General features: G+C 39.4%; 2 pseudogenes; both read right to left on the bottom strand.

Moving 5' to 3' along the window:
* Positions 1-543: 543 nt before the first annotated feature.
* LOC148738170 (cyclic GMP-AMP synthase-like receptor 3 pseudogene) lies at positions 544-3,329 on the bottom strand (annotated as a pseudogene).
* Positions 3,330-4,067: 738 nt separating this feature from the next.
* LOC148738169 (cyclic GMP-AMP synthase-like receptor 3 pseudogene) lies at positions 4,068-4,988 on the bottom strand (annotated as a pseudogene).
* Between the last annotated feature and the right edge of the window lie 1,631 nt (positions 4,989-6,619).

The raw sequence follows: 6,619 nt of genomic DNA, 5'->3' as shown, positions 1-6,619 counted from the left end.
GATATCGGAAAATCAAGCCAGTTTCGGATGTAGCCATTCATTACAGAGTCGAGATGTTGCCTTTTCCAGGTTTTGGATATATTTGCTATGGTGAAATGCCATGAGAAATTCGATAGGACATAGCGGCTGTACAGAAGAAGTTTGTGTTTAGGATGCAATGGCTTTATATCGATGTCATTCATCAAGATTTGTACAAGAGAAGACAATTCAGATTTGTGTTGGTTATTAGACATGTTGAAGTCAAAGAAGCAACCTAAGTAACGAAATAATTCACCCATTTCCACACAGGGAATTAGAACTCCATTGATCAACAGCTTGGGTAAATATTGGACAGATTTAGTGCACAGTTTCCGTATTCCAAAAGTAGAACACTTGTCAACTCTGATCGTCATGTTCCAGCTTCTACCCCCCGAACTAAAGTATATTCTTCTTTTAAAATACTTACCTGATATCCATAAGTTAACACCTGTAAGTGCGGCCGCCCTATATCTTCCTATGGTTACTTGAGGGCAACCCGCACTCTCTATATAGACCTGCGTAGTATAGAATCAATGTAATTTAATGGTAACTGCTGGGTACAAATAAAAGTTGTTGTTGTTGTTATATTAAATGCCTAAAGTTAAAAGATAACATCAGACTGTGCAAAGTTTTGCTTTTTAAGTTTTGGTCTGTTTATTTGTTTGTCTTTGCTTTCATTATAATTACGTCTTAGAGCCTTCCTGCTTTAGCGGACAAAGCTAAAATTGTCCCAACAAAATCAAAGGACAAATTTTGCCGTGAAAAGTGTTTGTTTCGTCTGTTGCATCCGCCTTAAATATTTCAAAGCTGTCAAATTCCATCCACGTCTTATCTGCTAGTTTTGCAACAAAAGATTATTGCCTTTCTAGTTAACTGATTTCAGTTCAATTACACGCTGGCGGTGCGTTTTAAGCCTTCGGCCAAAACTTATCAAGTCGCAACAACCATCCGCACTTGTAAAATGTTGGTAATGACGGAAAATTTGCATAGATAAACAACTTTTTTGCCAGTGCGGAAAAACCCTTATATGTAAGTTTCACTGGTATTAACCGTCAAACAGAAAAAATATTAATTGTAAACTGTCAAAAATTAAAGGTCTTTACCGTCAATTATCAATCAAGCCAGCCAATATTAGTCGTCAAATCTTTCAGATTTTCCTTCTAGAAAACTAAATTTATATTTATATTTGACAATGCAAGTAATACGCGTATCATTTACCATAATTTGACCTTTTCGAGATTTTTATGAGATGATTTTATTCCTTAGCACTCATCACTATTTAAGTAATTTCATTCATCTCTTGTGTATTCAAGGGAAATCTTTTTTTTATGGTTATGGCAGAACATGTCAAGCAAATTGAAACAGAAAACTGAGCGAGTGTCCTTTACAACATTGTTTCGCAAAAGGAAAGATCGAAGTTGGATTTATAGCGCAGACCTTGTAATCAACTCACGTAGTTGCTTAAGATTTTCTCCTCTTTTGGCCTTGACGAAAAAATGAAGAAGGGAATTTAACATGACTTTTAATTAAACCAAAAAAAAAATCAATTTCTGGTTAGTTTGTCATCATGACTTTAAAAGTAGAATAATGGAGTCGATAATGCATATCTTTGGTCATCATAAAACATGGTCGACATGCAACCTACAGATGGTAGGTTGTATGTCGACCATGGGTAAGTTATGGTAATGAATAAGAAACCAAGTGATCCATTAAAGAAAAAAAAAAACAGGGGGGGGATAGGCCCAAATGATTGATTTTTTTACCACGCTACTTTCTTTCGCTGACTCGCCTTATTTCTGCTAGTTGAAGTGGGCTGTTTTCTTCCCTTCTGAACGTATAAGGAATGAAAAACAACTCACGAGAATGTGAAGGGTCCGTTGACGTAAGTGGGTTTCGTAGCGAGACAACAATTTGTTCACTATGTAGCATCCTCCACCCAAAACGACGATACAAAGTTCAATAATGAAGTACATTTCAATTGATAATTTAAACTGAGAAAGACAGAATCCCCAAAGCTATATATTATTCAAGAATCTTGCTCAGCTTTGCTTCGCTATTCAGGATCCTTTTCAGACGAGTCGCCATATTCTTCACAACCACTTTCTTGAAATCATTCAGAAGGTTTACACCAGGTAAACTATAGTGGGGAAGATTTCCACTCTCCAAATATAACTGCACCTCTCCAAGAAATTTAAGGAAATGCTTCCCTAAAGCGTCTCCGCTCACCCAGTCTAGGCCTCCTCTCTTTAAGTAATGCATGAAGGCGGTCTTCAAATAGTAGGAATCCAATGGCAAAGATGTCACCTGCCTCTTAACCACGGTTTTTACGATTCGAAGAAGCTCGTGCCTACAGCCATAGTCCTTCTGGTCCATGTTCTCCAGGACTTGCTTCTCCTCCAACGAAAACGACTGCCTCCAAAAAACCTTGTGGTTGAAAACAAATCTTTTACCTTTAAAAAGCTTTGGCACATACCAGCTATCCTCGACTTGGAAGCAAGGGACGAGATCAACTGATAGTAGCTTCTCTGTAGATCCTTTCCTGAAAATATCCACCTGGACTGCTGGTCCGTGTGTACGGACAACCAGACGAACGTCAGAAAACTCTCCTCTAGGTTTGACGTTATTCACTGCTCGTTGAACAATACTTAGGAACCAACGATCTCGAAAGCTCTTGGGGTCAAGATAACCTTCATGACCCGAATACTTCCAGAAAATCGGGTTATCTCTTGACCTCAAACGGACATACCCAGGCACTTCGGATGCTACGACCTCGATTTCTGAACCTGGCGTTCCCAGTACTACCATGATGTCTACTTCATCGGCAGCTTCAGTCTTCAGCCTTTCGTAAAAACTGCCAGTATACTGTAGATTTATAATCCGAAGTTCGGACTTCTGTCGACAGAACTCTATGATCTGGTCTTCAATGTAATCGTTCACCAGTGTTCTGGTACGAGTTTTGTTTACATCTGAAATCTTCACACACTTTGCAGAGAAATCACGAAGCTCCTTCGTTAAAGATGTGGCGTCTCCTTCTCTTGCGTTAGCTAACGCCTTGTTCTGATAAATAAAGAAAACGATCTTGATGGTTTGTAAGGGAGTTGTATTCAATACACTTCCATGTGTGCGACCTGATTCAGTGTGCTCAAGAAACTATCTACGTATAAGACACAATTCATAGTGGTAATTTTTTTTTCCGCCTCCCTTCCTTCTTTCTTTACTTGCTAAACTCAGTTTAAGGCAACACTTTCACTAAGGCTCCGATCAATGCAAACTAATGTATTGCCATTAAAAATCCATACCTTTTGCTGCATTTTTAACAATCATGCACACATTATGTTACTCCTTCCGCATTACGTACACCGTTTTCCAAAGCCTTTGATTTCTCATTTGAATGCTAGAAACGGAACCTTGACATGAGTTCAGAGTTTCACAGCCTTTTTGTAGTTTCCAACATAAAATAACGTTAAAAGTAATCTTACGTTTTATTTTTTATTCAAAATTCTTCTTCAAATATATATGTTAAGATGGTCAGTGTCGTGAGAACCGAAAAATTGTCGAGTACTGATGGCCGAAAAATTCGAAAACGATTCACGTATCCATTTATTGTAAATACAACCGTATGAGTTTTCGTTGCGTGCCCATCAACAAACCACCCACAAGATATGCTAGAAATAATAATTTTGTTACGTCCAACATGTGTCTCCTCATTTCCTTGATGAATACTTTTTTTTTCACTAAATGAAGTCGAACTTTCAAACATCTCGAGCGTCCGTAAATCTAACTTCACTGTGGATGGAAATTTTCGCGGTTGAAATTTTACTCTTCATAAATTCCGTTGTATTTGCTATATTTATTGCAAGAAAACTGCATCAAACTAATCAGTCTCTTTTTTTAGTTGGCAAAGCATATAGGAAACGGGCTCAGAAAAAACGCATAACATTTTTTTGACTAATACAGCCTTAACGAGCCGAGAATTACCCTCAGTAAAAGACAATTTTGATTTTTTGGAGAGAACCTTGCCAAACAACGTTCTTCTTGGTCATGGAAATTGCATTGTTGTCCTATATGTATCGATTTTCTGCAGTGACTCAGCAATAAGTTGTATATTATCTGGAGCAAAATCACACGCACTACAATGTATATAGTAGGCGGATACCGGAGTGTTTTAACTGATCTATCCGTCTTCTTATGAAAGAACATTATTCATTTTTACGTCACTATTGAGGATTGCTTGAAGACGATATGCCATATTTCTGGTAACTACTTGATTGATATCATCCAGGAGGTTCACACCAGATAACCAATAGTGTGGAAGATTTCTCCGCTCCAGAAAAATCTGTAGTGCTCGAAGAAATCCAAGGAAATTTGTGCCCAGCGTGAATGGTTCCCCAGCGCGTCTCCACTGACCCAGTTCTGCAAACCTCCTCCCTTTATGTAGTGCATGAAGGCGGTCTTCAAGTAGTATGACTCCAGCGGTAAAGAAGTTGCCTGCCTCTTAACCAAAGTTTTCACGATTCGGAGGAGCTCGTGCCTGCAGCCATGATCTCTGTCCATGTACTCCAGGACTTGCTTTTCCTGTAATGAAAAAGACTGCCTCCACAGAAGCTCATGACTAGACACAGAATGTCTCCCTTCAGTGTAAGGCTTGGTAACATAGCAGCTCTCCCCGACTGGGAAACAAGGAACGAGATCAACTGGTAAAAGCTTCTCGTTAGTTCCTTTCCTGAGAATGTCCAGCTGTATTGCTGGCCCGTGGTAACGAACAACCAGACGAACCTCAGAGAATAGCGATTTAGCATTGAAATCATTCACTGCTCGGTTAACGAGGCTGTTAAACCAACCATTTCGAAGGCGCATAGGGTCGATATAGCCTTCACGACTTGCATACTTACGGAACGCCGAGTCTTCTCTTGCCATGATGCAGACATACCCAGGTATTCCGGATCCGAAAACCTCAATCTCTCCCCTTGTAATTTGGATATATCAACAAAGTTGAAGTGGTAAATTAGCCACCGCAACGATTTCAAAAGCTGACGTTTCGAGCGTCAGCCCTTCGTCGGAGCGAATGACGAAGGGCTAACGCTCGAAACGTCAGCTTTTGTAATCGTTGCGATGGCCAATTTACCACTTCAACTTTGTTGATATATCCAAATTATTTCGTTACTCCCACCGACGCAGCCCCAAACAGTTTCTTTCGAAACCATCAGCCTTTATTCTCTCCCCTTCTAGCTTTCAAAACCACCTTGACATCTACTTCATCGGCAGCTTCACTCTTCAGCCTCTCGTATACACTGCCGCTATATATACTCCAGTTTTAGTATTGGAAGAGAGGAGTGCTGTCTGCAGAACGCCATGATTTGATCTTCGACGTAATCTTTTACCAAGCGTCTTGAGTGGCGGGTCCATGTTCTCCGCAGAAATTTTGACATACTTTACAGAGAAAGCACGAAGTTTCCTCGTCAAATTTGAGGCGTCTCCTCTCCTTGCCTCGGCAAAGGCCATTATCTGATACGCAAACTCCCGCCCATAACGAGCCTCACACCGTTAGCAATAAAAAAAAAAAATAGGTATCCAGCACTTTTACTCCGCATTCTCTGCTGGATACTTAGTAGCTTGCTTGGGTAAAATCTTTGATCATATTTCGCTTCTAATCTGATAGAGGCATCAACTTTACCTCTGATCACTTTCGTAACGAGGGACTTTCGTAACGATATAGGTCAACAGGACTAGAGTAGCATCGAATGCTACTCTGATCCTAATTTAATGTGGGCTGCATGGAAACAACTATTCCTGGGATGTGTAAACAAGCATGCCCCACTTCATGTAAAACGGACGCGCGCCTCAAAGTCACCTTGGATTACATCTTACTTAAAGAAATGAATGCATGACAGAGATATTTTTAAATCGAAAGCATCGCTTTCTAAGGATGCTAATGACTGGCTAAAATTAAAAAAATGTCGCAACCTAGTTAATAACGAGATTAAAAAAGCAAATGAGCTCTATTATGAAAGGGCATTAGATAAAAACGAAGGCAATTCGCGCCAGACCTGGAGGATTGTAAATGAGCTCACGTCGAGGAAAACTAATAATTGTTCCATTTTTCTCGACCTAAAAAAGGCTTTTGATACCTTTGACCATACAATTCTTATGTCTAAATTATTCGAATATGGCATCCGCGGTATCGCTTATGAATGGTTTAGGTCATACCTAGATAATCGAAATCAACAATGTTTCGTAGATGGTTCGCTCTCAATTAGTCAATTTCTCACTTGTGGAATTCCGCAAGGAACAATTCTAGGACCCTTGCTTTTTGTTTTATACATAAATGATCTTCCTAATTGCCTGTCTAATTCAGTTGCACGTTTGTATGCCGACGATACTTACCTGACCTTCGCCAGTAACAACATAGAAATGATCAATGATGTTATGAATCACGATCTATCCAATGTTAATACATGGCTCACTGCAAACAAATTGACTCTAAATTCATCTAAAACTGAATTCATATTAATTGGATCGCGGCGAAGGATAGGTACTTACGATACTTCCCATAAACTAATCATAGGTGGTGACATAATTAAACAAGTTAGCTCGGTTAAAT

This window comes from Stylophora pistillata, chromosome 2 (assembly GCF_964205215.1).
Source record: "Stylophora pistillata chromosome 2, jaStyPist1.2, whole genome shotgun sequence".
NCBI lineage: Eukaryota > Metazoa > Cnidaria > Anthozoa > Scleractinia > Pocilloporidae > Stylophora > Stylophora pistillata.
Note: the sequence above shows the minus strand (reverse complement) of the source record. Positions and strands in the feature narration are given on the sequence as shown.